The following is a 14,910-nucleotide window of genomic DNA, read 5'->3' as shown; positions in this document are numbered from 1 at the left end:
AAAATCCTAATAACACATTCCAATACACCCAGATAATAGGGGTTGTAGAGATAAATTGATTGTGCAAGGTGGGTTAGATTTCATAACAAATTCGTGAGCCTGAAGCTCACATTTATCTAGAACATGAATTGGATAGCCGCAATTTGAAAGCTCCACCCTAATTTTAGAAATCTCCAATTGCCTGTCACCAGTCGAACTAGAGTGCATCCAAGTGAGGGAGAATAAAGTACGAGCAGTGCTACGTAAATGACCAGGGGCGTGCGCAGAGCCATAATTGGTAAATTGGCCCCTGCACACATTGGCTTCCTAAAAACGGAAGTTACTAAACGCGAATCCACGCATTGGACTAACACACCAAAAAAGGAAGGGTATTATCAACCTCTAGTTCAATCGTAAACTGAATGATGAGTGACAGGGAATTTAGATATTGCAGCAGCCCAGATTCTGATCCCCGGGGTACAACTGCAAAACTATCGTCAACGACACCAGAGAGTGATAGGAATAGGTAAGTTCAAGAAAATGTGGCTCTCAAGTTCCTCCATGGCAATATTCACCATGATAGGACTAACAGGGGCACCCATAGCTGTGCCCTGTATTTGATGAAACAGTGAGTCATTGAACATGATCACACCCCCTGTTAAACACAGATTGAGAGCAGTACAAATATCAACTGTAGAGAGCGAGGTTCTATCTCCCAATGTGGTATCCCTTCTCAAAAGACGTCTCGCGCAGGCCTGTTGTGCAGGAAAAGAAGTGAACAGAGAACCCACATCAAAGGAGACCATAACCCCACTGTCAGAAATAATAAAATCTTTAATAATATGCAGAAAATGCATACTACTGGAAACAGTGTAAACAGTTTTCCCAACAAGGGGTGCTAATAACTTGGCACCATGTTTAGAAAGTTCATACGTAGGTGTATGTCAACAAGAAACAATGGGCTGTAAAGGAATATCAGGTTTATGGATCTTTAGAAGTCCATAAAACTGCGGAAGTCGGCAACCTGTCACATGAAGCTTCCAACGGACATTCTTGGTAATCTTATTAGCTAAAAACCAAGAATGCACAAGTTTATTAATTTTGGATTCCAACTTCTCCAACACTTTCAGAGGAGAGTCTTGCACAGTTTCATAAACCTCCCGATCCTGTAATAGAGCAAGGGCTTTACGAATATACTCCGACTTGTCCAGTACAGCAGTGCGCCACCCCTTATCTGCAGGCAAAACGACAATATGTCATCATTTCACAAAGAAGAAAGAGCTTCCCGTTGACATTGTCTGAGGTTATTAGTAATAGGCCGGATGTGCAGCAAAATCGAAGCTGTTTTAAAGCAAATTACATTAGCAGTCTCTTCAGGTGGCTTGTCGAGAGATGCTTCCACACCCATAACCAAATGTGTAATGGGAGGTTTACAAGGAAGGATCACAAACTTCATGCGGAGGGTCAAGAGATCATGTTGCTCCTTAGATAATTGTTTGCTACTCAAGTTCAAAACAAACTGTGAGTTATCTCTCATATGTATGTTCCTAGCAGTATATACTTCTTGTAATAAAGCGTTAAATTTATTATGCTGATGTACACGATACGCTTCAGTCACATGCATGGCTTGGTATGATTGAAGCCAAGAATCATGTTTAGTAACTTCTGTTTTTAGGAAGCCAATGTGCGCAGGTCAATTTACCAATTATGGCTCTGCGCATGCCCCTGGTCATTTACATAGCACTGCTCATACTTTATTCTCCCGCACTTGGACGCACTCTAGTTCGACTAGTGACAGGCAATTGGAGATTTCTAAAATTAGGGTGGAGCTTTCAAATTGCGGCTATCCAATTCATGTTCTAGATAAATGTGAGCTTCAGGCTCACGAATTTGTTATGAAATCTAACCCGCCTCGTGTCAATTAATTTATCTCTACTGCCTACATCCCATATTATCTGGGCATATCGGAACGCCTTGTTAGGATTTTGCATCTCCATCATATAAATCATATAATGTGTGCAACTTCCAGGGAGGTAATTACAATCTATTATTTCTAAGGTGAAAACACATATTCTGCCTTTCCTACGGAGTGGTTCCGTATACCATATTATGTATCCGGATTGTGGGGGGTGTTATGTAGGTGAGTCTGGTAGAAGGTTGAAAGATTGGGTTTCTGAGCATGAGGTGGCTCTGCGAACTGCTAATTTTGAATGCTTCACAATCACCGAACATTATTGGGTTGAGCAGCACAATCTTGATCCCCAATTGGATATTGAAATCATCGACTATTCACGTGATTACTGCCAGCGCCCATGGCTTGAAGCACTACCCAGAGCCACCAATAACAGTACTGTACTATGAATTGGATGAGGGGGTTTACACTTACACCCTATTATAGAATGTACTGTATTGCAGTGTGATGAGCACTGGCGATCATCACGTGTACGTAATTCTGCTTTACTGACACCAGACTCGTGATACATGATCAACCCCAGCTGACTTGTGCTATTGTAACCATCAATATATACTGAAATACACCATTTACAGACTAGCTGATGAAGAGGCACTTTGCCTCGATTTTTTTTTTTTTTTTTTGATTTGGTAGTTGTTGGCGCATCGGCTTCTGTGGCCATATTGCACCTCCCAAGGTTTTTGCAGTACTTTGATCCAAACCCGAGGCGGGAATCGAACCCGCGACCTTTGGGTTGCCGGGCAGGTACTTTACCCACTCGGCTAGCCGGTTGGCACTTTGCCTCGAAAGCTACTATGTATTTTAACGCTTTTATTATATATATTTTAATGCTTTTATCTTATTGTATTTTAATGCTTTTATCTTATTGTATTTTAATGCTTTTATCTTATTTTATTTCTGTTTTATCTTATGTATATATCATTTTTATTTTAATAAATTTATTTTAACCAGTTAGTCGGTCATCGCAAGAAACTTTGATGATATGATGCTAGAGGGTGGGCAGCAAATTGTAGTACACTGTTTGCCCTCAGATTTTTTCATCTGTTATCAAACTCACTTTCTGATTCAAAAATGACTGAAATTCAGATTTCAGATTGGACACCTGCTTCAATTTTGTCATGGTTTAATAATCAACTTATTAATAAACTTCAGAATAACAAATGTCCTCAAATTTTGCATCCATTACATAGCACTTCTTGTTATGTCTGACTTTTGGATATTGAATTACTGACTGATTATTTGATTACAACAAACATGACATTTTTGATCTTCAGCAACTTTGTTCTGGTGGATGATCTAGTGAATTACATCCTGCTATTTTTGATCATTGTCAATTAACTTCTGTAAACCTTCTCGTGTTCCCATCAGAGCAGTGCTCAGTAAATGTACCTGATATGTTGCTGAGTTTCAAACCACAGAGTTAATATAATCTTCACGCCTTCAAAGAAATCATAGAATTTGTCTGTGTCCTTCAGTGGGGAGTAGGGCAGCAATTTCTTCTGTTGTGTTTAAATCTTCATTAACACCATGTACAAAAGAAGCTAAATGGGTGTATCAGTGATATGGCCATGGCCCACGCATGTTGGGGATTGGGCTGCAAAGCCTACATGTTGGACATGCCTGGTATGAAATATTGTAAAAAATTATGAAATATTCAGGTAAACATGGTAAATGATAAAAGTTAAAAATATCAAACAATCACTTGATTGCCTACTTTGTAACTGTAGGTAAAATAAATTTACTCATCCTCTTCATTTTTAAATGCTGAATAAAAAACTGAACAGATAAGAGATATAAAAGTACATTACTTATGAGTAGTACCTCACTTCTTCGTGATAACTCTTTTCTTTAAGTTTGTAGGCTTTCATTGAGAGGAATGAAAACAGCAGTATGAGCACCTAATTAATATTAATTAAAAAAGTTTATTGAATGAATATAGAAACACAGTCATTAATATAGAAGAACTCTAAACACCTAATGGTAACCTCTACACAGTAGTTACAGCAACAAAAGTCAGTAGAAGCAAAATAATAAATGTAATTCTTACCAAAAATGGAATACAATTTAAAATTAGCATCTCTGGAATACCCAAATAGCCATGGTTTCTTGTTATGAATGTAAAAACTGTTCTTTGAATGGCAGTACATTTTTCTGTAGACTTATTCAGTTCATTAGAAAATTCTTCTTCAGATGGACTCGTGTCTAGTGGAGCACTCATAATCCCAAGATACTGCTTTGCCTACCTAGTCAGTTTAAAAATATTCTGATGTTACCAAATGCATTCATAGTACTATTAGAACAGTGCTTTTTCATATTTATAATATTAGCTGTGTGTTATTTGTGTTATTAAATTTTCCAAATTTCTGATAGGAAATTTAAAATTTGTAGGGAAAGAAATGAAGGCATCAACATACTAATGAAACTGGCTTTGGGTCTGAGATATCAGCTTATTATGTTATTGCATATAAAAAGTTTTTCCAAAAGTACTGAGCTGGTATATATAAGGCCATCTTAACAAGCTAACATTCTTTTGAAAAATAATAAAATAAATAACTATCATTTTTTTAAAACTAAATTTATAAGGTACAAAAAAAAGTTCTACTCATTAAGCTTTTATAAACTTTGCTTTTGGTATGAGTGAAAATCTCAATTACTACTGTATAGCTTTTCAAAGTATTCCTCCAGCAATGCTGCACATTTCCTGCAACATTCTATCCACTTCTAGAAAGCTGTGGAGACAGTTTCTTGCAGAATATGCTGAGCTCACTGGAGGGCTGCTGATCACAAGGTAGATCAGGTTAAAAATCTGCAACCATGGAGATGATTTTTTTGTCATCCAAAGAGCCCAAAATTGTTTGGAGTTAGAGTTGGCGTGAGTATGGAGCATGGGGTAAATAAAAAACCATATCAGAATGGTGAGGGCGGGGCATACTGTCATGATGAAAAACCATCTCCTTCCACAACTTTTGGTCTTTTCTGTTGCACAGCTGGAAGAAATTTGCTCTCCCATTGACAATACAAAAGAACAAATTGGTGCTACAGTGACTGTAATACCCTTTGGTGTAAGATTAGCCAAAATGAGTTCTGTGGGAGCCTGTGAAATTGGCATACATCATTTTCTGAGAGATTCAAACAGCTTCTCAGGAGAAGGTTCTATATAAATTCTGCTGAGAAGCTTTTGTACAAAATTTTTTCAATGGTGGCAAGTCAGAGCATTTCCACTGGCCAGATCAATATTCTAAGTTAAACAATGGAAACTATGATTCATCCATTATTAAAAAAAATTGTACAGATTTTTTTTTTGTACAAAAAAAAAAAAATCTGTAAACAAATTTGTACAAAAAAATTTGTACAAATTCTGCTTTTGTTGAATCACTGTTGTGATCAATAACAATGGGCACAAATCATCACACTTGCTTTCATTTGGTCTGCAGTGAAATTGCCGGGCACTCAATATGCACAGACCTTGCTCATGTTCAGTTTCATGCAAATGTTCATGAGCTGAACTAACCAAAATGGGGACACGTGCAGCAGCCTCCTAGACACCAACACAGAGGTCTTTTATCCAACTTTTCAATATACAGTAGAGGCTCAATTAACTGAGACTTTTAATTTTAGACAATGCTCCATTCAATCCAGACGAAAGTTGAACTAGTTTTTGGTGACATCAGAGCTTTGATTTTGCCACCTAATGTGGCAACATCCCTTCTTCAACCCCTAGATCAAGGTGTTTTGGAGATGTTGAAATGCAACTATAGGTGATGTCTCTTAAAACATCTGCTTCAAAATCTTGAAACAGGGACCAGTGTTGTTGAGAATCTTAAAAAAATATGCATCAAGGATGTTATTTACTGGTTGACAGAAGCATGGAATGATATTAAAACTCTTATTAAATCCTGGAAAAATATTTTATGCTTCCAAAATGAAGCTAATAAGAACGAGATGCAAATGAAGATGAAAGAGGTGAGGAAACCCTTTTAGAACTAGCCAATAACCTTCCTGTTTTGGAGACTCACTACAGAGGATATTAAAAGAGTGGATGAATTCTGTTGAACAGCTGGAAATGACTGATGACATGATCGTAAAGCTTATTGAAGAAGAAGATGAAAGTAAAGATGATGATGAAGAGTGCACAGAAACTACAAAAAAAAAACAAAAAAAACACACACACACACACACACACACACGGACGGTTATATCATTATATTGTACAGTAGGAGGATACTGTGCCAGCCGATTATTTGTTACTTAGGCACCTACAAAATATAGCAGCCAAAAAGTGAGAAGCTTCTATGAAACAGAAACTCATTAAGGAATTTTTATATGATATCAAGGTGTAGTGCTAATGGCTGTAAGTTATATTTTTCTTGTCTATGACTTGTAATTTTTATACATGTATTTTTTTATTTTAATTTTTTAATAAAACAGTTCTAAATAAAATTAAAAATGTTTTATTGTAAAATTTAAAAGTCATTATGGTCAATAAGTCCAGTTTATTTAATAATAATTTACCAAACCTTCAGCGTTACCAGATTTTTTGATTATCTGAGGTTCCCTCATTCCACATTACCTCAGATAATTGATAGGTAGAGCAGGACCAGAGTATATCAGTCAGAGGCAAAGATTGATGACGTTGTAGAGCAGATATCATCTTTTAAGGGCACATAAGGTGATATTGTTGTACACGTTAGAACTAATGACATTAAGAGTAAGAGATCTACAGATTTACTTAACAAGTACAGGTCAAAGTTGAAAAAAAGTCGTGAGTTAGGGTTGAACGTGAAAGTGTCTGCAATTCTGCCCAGACATGATAGGGGAAAGTATATGATGAGAGCCTTGTCAATCAATTCAGCCCTGGAGAGAGATTGTGCAAGGCTCAAGGGATGGAATTTTTTTCAGCCTGGTCTGTGCTTGTTGACAGGAGAGGCTGCTTCTAGAGGGATGGGGTACACTTAAATAGAAAGGGTGCAAGAATATTTCCTGATGCTATCAAGGCAGTGTTAGGTGGGTGAGGAAAAATGCTAGCTTTAGGGGGGGGGGACACACAGACTAAAAGGTTAACAGTGGCCGCAGGCAGAGGCAAACGTGATTCTTGCACTGTTTCTATTAGAATGATTAGCAGCCAGGAAAGCAAGGTAATGGAGATTTCCCCCACTACTGAGAGTCATAGTGGAACAAGAAAATACATGGGTTGTGTTAGGGTAACTAAGAGTAGGAACAGGTGCATGTTAACTTGCAAGTACACCAATGCTAGGAGTATAGTTAATAAATTTGATGAGCTTGAAGTGCTAGTCAAGACATCAAAGGCAGATATTGTTGGGATATCAGAGATGTGGTGTCACGCAAATATAAGCAGTGCAGAATGGGAATATGGGGAGTACGATGTGTACCAAAAGGATAGACAGTACAGAAAGGGAGGGGAGAGGGTTATGCTGTTAGTTAAGAAATACATAAAATCTAAGGAAGTGCATCCAATTAATGTTGGCAATTGACAATGCAATATTGATGAATTCTTTCAGAACGGACTGTACGGGCATTGCGGGAGTGCTAGACTCGCTGTGTGCAACTTCCGGGTCAGAGGTTGCACACAGTGATATCCCAAGTTAAAGATCCCATAGCTCAGGACCATACTAGCAATGTGGTCTACGAAATTAAGTGCCCGGATTGTGAGGAGTGTTATGTGGGGAAAACGGGGCGACGTTTAAAGGACCGTCTGGGGGAACACACGACCGCTATCAAGACTGCTAACTATGCGAGGCCTGCTGTGGTAGAGCATTTCTGGGAAAAGCAGTATCGGATCTCCCCTGAAGACATGGTCAGTAATGACCGCGGCCATGGATTTTGGGAACGCAAGTGGCTCGAGAGCTTGCGAATCGGTTCATCCAGTGACAATACTATTAATAGGGACAGGGGGATCCATTTACACCCCCTGTTTGAGGAAGTTGTCCTCAGAAGGGATGACCGTTTCTGTTTGACACGCTCCCGAGCCACTTCCGTTTCCGATACGAGCATGGAGAATGTAGATCATGTGTCTGATGACCACGTGCATGAGTGCCATGGACCTGCTACTTAAGGATGTGTCTTAGCACTAGTAGTATGCTGTTGAAGGAGGAGACGACAGTCTCCGAAAGCTCCAGGTTTCATTGTTTTATCGCTTTTAACCCAGTTTATTTTAGATAATTTTATTGCTTTTAACTATATTTTAACCATATTGTAACTATAATTTAATCATTGTATTTTATTTTCATCACATTGCATTGTATGTTATTTTATTTATTTTATAGTAAATTTTCAGTTTAATTTCTTGGCTGGTGTTTATCATTAATTATTATAGAATGCAATATTGAGTCTGTTTGGTGTGACATAAGCACTGGGAAAGGAAAAATGAGAGTAGGTGTGTGTGTAATAGGACTAATGAGTGTAATGAGCAATTGTGCAGAGAAATAGATTGGGCCAGTAAATCAGAATGTCTTATAATCAGTGATTTTAACTTTCCAGATATTAACTGGAACTTGTGGGTTGATCACTTGCACACTAGCAAGATGTTTGTAGCTTTATTGGATGACTGTATTCTACAGCAACATGTTTAAGAGGCAGCCAGAGGGAGTAATACTCTTGATCTGATTATCAGCAGTGATTATTCATGCATTAAGACTTTGCAGATAAAGGAACCACTGGATGACAGTGATCGCAATGTACCGATGTGGGAATTACTTAAAGATGTAACTACCATCAAGGCTAAAGGGAAGGGCTTTTGCAAACGTAACTACAGGGGTCTCAGACAATTTTCAAATTCTGTACAGTGCGATCAACTGATGATGTTACCAACTTTGACTTCTAAATGGGAAGCCTTCGGGGACTTAATTTTGGAGACTGCTACGCATTTCATTCCAACTAAGAAATACTGTTCAAGGTTTAGGCCTAAATGGATGTCAGATGAATTAATGAGGCTCGTGGCAGAGAAGAAGAATGTATGGAATGCATAACAAGTATCAGATGACACAGAAACCTATGGCAGATATAAACTAATTTGTAATCAAGTCACAAAGGAGATTAGGCAGGCAAAGGTAGATTACGAGAAATCTTTGGACGCAAAGATTTGGCAAAGGATGCAAAGAAAAACACAGCAAAGAATGCTTTACTCATGTAAACTCTAGAAGAAAAGGGATGAATCAGATTGGACCACTTAACATAGATGAGTTGACTACTGATGATCATGCTCAGTAGCTGATAAACTGAATGAGTATTTTGCATCTACATTCACACATGAGGAGTTATTCAATGGGAGGAATGCGAGAAGTTTATCAAACTCTAACAGGGAGGTAAGTGATTTTGTAATAACTGATTGCAAATTGGAGGAGAAATTGTTGAAGTTAAACATAAGGAAGACACTTCGGGTGGACTGGATCTATCCAGTTATATTAAAGGAGGCAGCGGAGGAAGTAAGCTAACCCTTAGCCACAATTATGCGAGCTTCCTTGGACTCAGGGGAGGTCCCCATGGACTGGAGGTGTGCAAATGTATCACTAATTCACAAAGGGAGTTCAAAAGGTGGCACAAGTAACTATAGACCTGTTAGTTTAACTTGTGTTCCGCGGAAAATAATGGAATCACTGGTTAAAGAAGCATTGCAGGATCATCTAGACAAGACTCCAGTAATAGTTAAGACACAGCATGGATTTGTTAAAGGGAGGTCTTGTCTGACCAATTTGATTGGATACTATGATGTGGGCACAAAGGAACTGAATGCCAAAAATAATTTTGATATCATATACTTGAATTTCGGGAAAGTTTTTGATACTGATGCACATGGAAGACTTGGAGAGGTATGGCATTAAGTATGGCAAATTGGAGAGGTATGGCATTAAGGGTAAGTTGCTACAATGGATAATGGGATAGTTGAATGGGAGACGACAGAATGGTAATCAATGGACACTGCTCTTCGTGGACAAATATTATTAGTGGAGTTTCCCAGGGTTCAGTGCTTGGCCAATTGTTGTTTTGTGTATTCATCAATGATACTGATGAAGGTATATCAGGATTAATGTTCAAGTTTTCCGATGATACAAAGGTTGGCAAGGTTGTTAACGACAGTAAAGACAGTATGCTACTCCAACTGGATCTAGACAAGTTGGGCAAATGGGCCGAGAAGTGGCAACTGAAGTTTAACATTGACAAATGCAAAGTACTGCATATGGGTAGCAATAACCCAAGAGACACGTACTAACTGTGTGGTACTACACTGAGGGAAGTGGAAAGTGAAAAAGACCTGGGGTTAATTATGCAGTCAAATATGAAGTTCGCTGAGGAGTGCAGATGGGCTGCCAGGGTAGATCATGGAGTCTTGTCAATGATATATAGGTATTTTGCTAGCATGGACAGGGAGGTGATTATCCCGTTATGCAAGGAATGGTCAGGCCACACTAGAGTACTGTGTATAGGTCTGGAGTCCTCATTTTAGGAAAGTTCTAGAGTTGCTAGAATGAGTAGTTGCTAGAACGATTAGGAGGAAACAAAGGGGGTGCTCTTACGAAGAAAGGCTTAAGTTCTGCAAATTGCAGCACCTGCGAGGTGATCTGATTGAGGTGTGCAAGGCCTTAAATGGGGTGAGCAAGCTGAATGCTGATGGGATTCTTCTTCTTGCTCAGATTTAGAACCTGAGAGGGCACAGTTTCAAATTGAGGAAAGGCAGGTGTAGAATAGATGTGTGGAAATTTGCCTTTAGATAGTTAATTGGTGAAACAGACTTCCATCTTTTGTTGTGGAAGTTTATAGCCTAAATAAATTTAAGACTGAGCTGGATAGGCATTTGGAATGAATGGAGGGGTGAAATGGGAGGGTTTTTTTTTTTGGCTGATGCTGCATAAGCTTGCTTTCTTGCATTGTGCTAATAAATAAAATGCTAATAAATAAAAACAGAATCCCAGTCTAAACTATTAATCACCAAGTGGTAGAAATAAATATGTCTAGATTCATGGCTTTCTAAGCAGTTATAAATATTTCAACTTAAAAAAAAAAAAAAAAAAAGTCATCCAATGTGGAGTGATACATTTTTAAACAGGTGGCAGAAGGCAGTTTTGGTTTAATAGCAAGTATCTGAGCAGCAGTATGGAATTTATTAGGTGGTGCTTTATTTTGTTGTCTCTAGGTTTTTATCATTGAGTATACTCAGGAATGAGATATACACTACACTTCATACATACTCTGGATGAATTAAAGCAAAACACTGAAAATACATTTGTAACACAGATGAGGATATTCTTTTCAGAGTTGATCAAACATACTAAAAGAGTATGTTTGATCAACTCTTAACACAGATTTATACCTATACGAGCAAACCAGAAACTCCCAATATGTTCTGTAAGAATTTTAATTAAATTCTGCATACTGAAACAAATCTTGTCACTATCGAAGAAACATAAATGTATAAAATAAATCTTAATTAAAAATAAAGTACAATGTTTGCAAACTAATTAAGAACAGTAATAAAATATACATAGATAAGTGCTAAAAGTATTAAAAGAAATAAGAACAAAAACAAAATATATATTAAGTTAAGTGTCGGAGAGATGTGTTCCTTTATCAACTAGCTGACACACAAAGCTTTTTGTGGAATTCTTTATAAAATATTGTATTGTAAATTGGGTTGCATTTTAATTGGATAACCTTGTACTTTGGGACACAGTAAAGATTATATTTTTTTGCAATTGTGAGTGTTTATATGGGCTCTGCCTGAATTATTATAGTGATTTTATATTAATGTATGTCCAAAAGCAATTTTTTTGTTATTTTTATGATTAAAAGATGAAAGAGTGAAATTTCTATCACATCACGCAGAAGTGGATAATCCAATGGAATTCTCAAATTGAGGAAACATATTTTAAAAGCAATTGCTCTACTGGTGCCATTCAAAAAGCACACCGAGGAGAAATTGATATAAATTTTGCTCTTTCTAAAGATGTTATCCATTTAGTGAAAAGCAACAAACAGGAAGAAGAAGAAGAAGATTTAGAAGAATCAATGAAAATATTGAGTTTGCACACCAATGTGCTTTAAAAATCCCAAAAATTCAACTGAAGATGTTTATCGTAAATTTGAATTGCTGAAACATTTCAAAGGTGAATTATGAAGAATTACTAACTTATAGTAACAATAGTGGTAGTGGCAAATGATCCAAGAAAGCAAGATTATGTGGCATCAGCCAAAAAAAAAAAAACCCACAAGACACACACACACATCACCCATTCATACACTCCAAGAATTTGTCTAGTTCTTCCTTGAATTTATTCAACCAATCCCTATCCACGATGACAGATGGAAACCAGTTCCAACAATCACCCATTGCCTTCAGCCAAACTTCCACACATCTACCTCCTGCAACCATCCATTCTCAACTTGAATTTATGCCCCCTCATGTGTGTGTAGTCTCAGCAAGAGGAAGAATGCGACAATATTTAGCTTACTCAATCCATTCAAGGACTTAAACACCTCAATCACTTAAACATCTCATCTGGAGACTGGGCACCTCACAGGTGCCTAGTTTCCAGATGCTGCAATTTGTAGAACTGAAGCCTTTCTAGGTAAGAGACCCCCTTTAGTTCCCTTCATCAATCTCTTCTATGCACCCGTTCCAGCAGATCCATATCCTTCCTAAACCGAGGCTCCCACAGCTGTATACAGTACTCAGTATGTGATGGTAGTTCCCTTAAAATCATGGTCTGAAATTTAACACAGCAGTGGTAAAATTATGAAAGGAATAAAGCTTAAATATCAGGCAAACCATACCATCCACACTCTAATCTAGGGGGGGGGTCAAACTGGTGGCCCTCAACAGGTTTTTTGTGGCCTGCACTGTCTCTATGGAAATAATGACATTTCTAAAATGTGTTTCTACTGCTTTCCACTGGTGTTTACTGCTTTCTGTGATCACACAATTTCCAGAATTTTCCAGTGCCTCTATTTGGAGGTACTGTATCATTAGTGTTGGTCTTCATGCCAACAAAGTGCCATCCAAAAGGCAGACCTTGTGATCATTTTGCACATTGACAGTTAGTTTTACTGTGGCTTTCATACTGTTTGAGTCGGTTAGATCGTAATGCGAGTGAGCTAATATTTGTGTTGCCATTTTTATTTAATAAAGTCGGTAAGCAAACAGTTGTGTGTTGTGACTCTTATATACACATAATTGCAATGTGATGTTGCTTTCCAAGCCAACCAGAAAAAGAAAGGTTGATGAGGGAAGACAATTCCAAGAAAGATGGGAATTGAGTTACTTTTGCACAGAGATAAAAGGTAAAATTGTGTGTATTATTGCAATGAATTGATTAGTGTCATCAAAGAATGCAATATTAAATGATACTATGATACAATTCACAAAGAAATTTTTTCCTGCTTTGAGGGTAAATTAAGAGAAGAAAAACTAAAGGATATGAAGAACTCACTTCAAAGGCAGCAAAATGTAATTGCAAAAATTAACAAAGGCAGTGAATCGGCAGTGAAAGCCATTTACTAGCAAAACATGCCAAACGTTTCAGTGAAGGCTCCGTGGTTAAGGAATGCATGATAAAAGTGACTGAAAAAGTGTTCCAAGAAATTTCATTGTCAAGAAACACAGTGGCTGAAAGGATAACCAAGATAGCAGACAACTTTCGTGAACAACTGCAGGAAGCATCCAACATTTCAATGTTTTTCAATTGCACTTGTTGAAAGTAATGATATTCAAGATGTGGCACAAGTTGTACCGTTTCTTAGAGCCTGCAATGCCAATTTGAAAGTAACTGAAGAGTTTCTGGAAATGATTCCCATCCATGGAACTACTGCTAGGGAAGACATTTGTGACGCTGTAAGGAGCATTCTGGAGAAATACAAGCTTCCTCTCAAGAGACTAGTGGCTGTGACTACCGATGGCACTCCAGTGATGACAGGCAAAGTCAAATGATTTGTATAAACACTAGAAGCAAAACTGAAGGATGGGTATCTGGACAAACAAAAATTGCAATCTTTCCACTGCATTATTCATCAGCAGGTTCTGTGTTCGAATATACTGAAATTGGACTATGTGCTCAAGACAGTGAACTTTAGCCAGTCCAGAGAATTGAATCACCGATTGTTTACCCTCCTTTTTAAGGACTTGGAAAGAGAATTTGAAGGGCTGCCATACTACACAGAGGTTTGTTGGTTGTCTTGCCACAATGTACTCAGAGTTTTTTTTTTACTTATGGAAGAAATAATACTGTTCCTAGAAATGAAGGTCAGGATGTAATGCTTCTGAAGGATCAGTCCTGGGTACAAGATCTGGCCTTCCTAATAGATATTATAGGTCACCTAAATGACTAAATATCAAACTACAAAGAGAGATAAGTTGATAACAGACATGCATGATGCACTGGCTAGTTTTCAAAAAAAAGTTGATTGCGTGGCAAAATCAATTAAAAGAGGATAATCTGACTTACTTTTCTATGTGTGAACAATTGAAAAATCAGAGTCAAAGTTATACCTTTTCAAAATATTGCAACAGAACAGAAAAGATTAAAGACGAATTTGATAGGAGCTTTAATGATTTAAAGAAGCACCAAGAAGATTTTCTCTTTTCATTGGTCGAGAGAACTTCTATTTCCACACAAATGGAACAAAAACCGGTGAAATACCACCACTTTGCTTATTGGAGGCTCGAGGTGGTGAAACCCATGTTTAGTCTCTAGAGCAAAGTTTCCGGCATTCCCCTCCCCCCATACTTCTCCTTCAACCCATGCACGGTACTAAGTACTATAGGTTTTGATACCTTTCGTGTTTGGGGTTTTCATAAAAAAAAAAAAAAAAAAAAAACCACAAATTGATTGGCAGAATGACTCAATTTTAAAAGAGAAATACCGAGAAGTTGGGATCCCAAAAATCTACTTGTATTTAGGGCAAAAATACCCAGAGATAAGAAAGTTTTCCGCACAAATTCTATGTTACTC

Source organism: Mastigoproctus giganteus, chromosome 3 (assembly GCF_048544385.1).
Source record: "Mastigoproctus giganteus isolate SK-2022 chromosome 3, ASM4854438v1, whole genome shotgun sequence".
In the NCBI taxonomy this organism is placed as follows: domain Eukaryota; kingdom Metazoa; phylum Arthropoda; class Arachnida; order Uropygi; family Thelyphonidae; genus Mastigoproctus; species Mastigoproctus giganteus.
The sequence above is the reverse complement of the archived record's forward strand: the minus strand, read 5'-3'. Positions refer to the sequence as shown.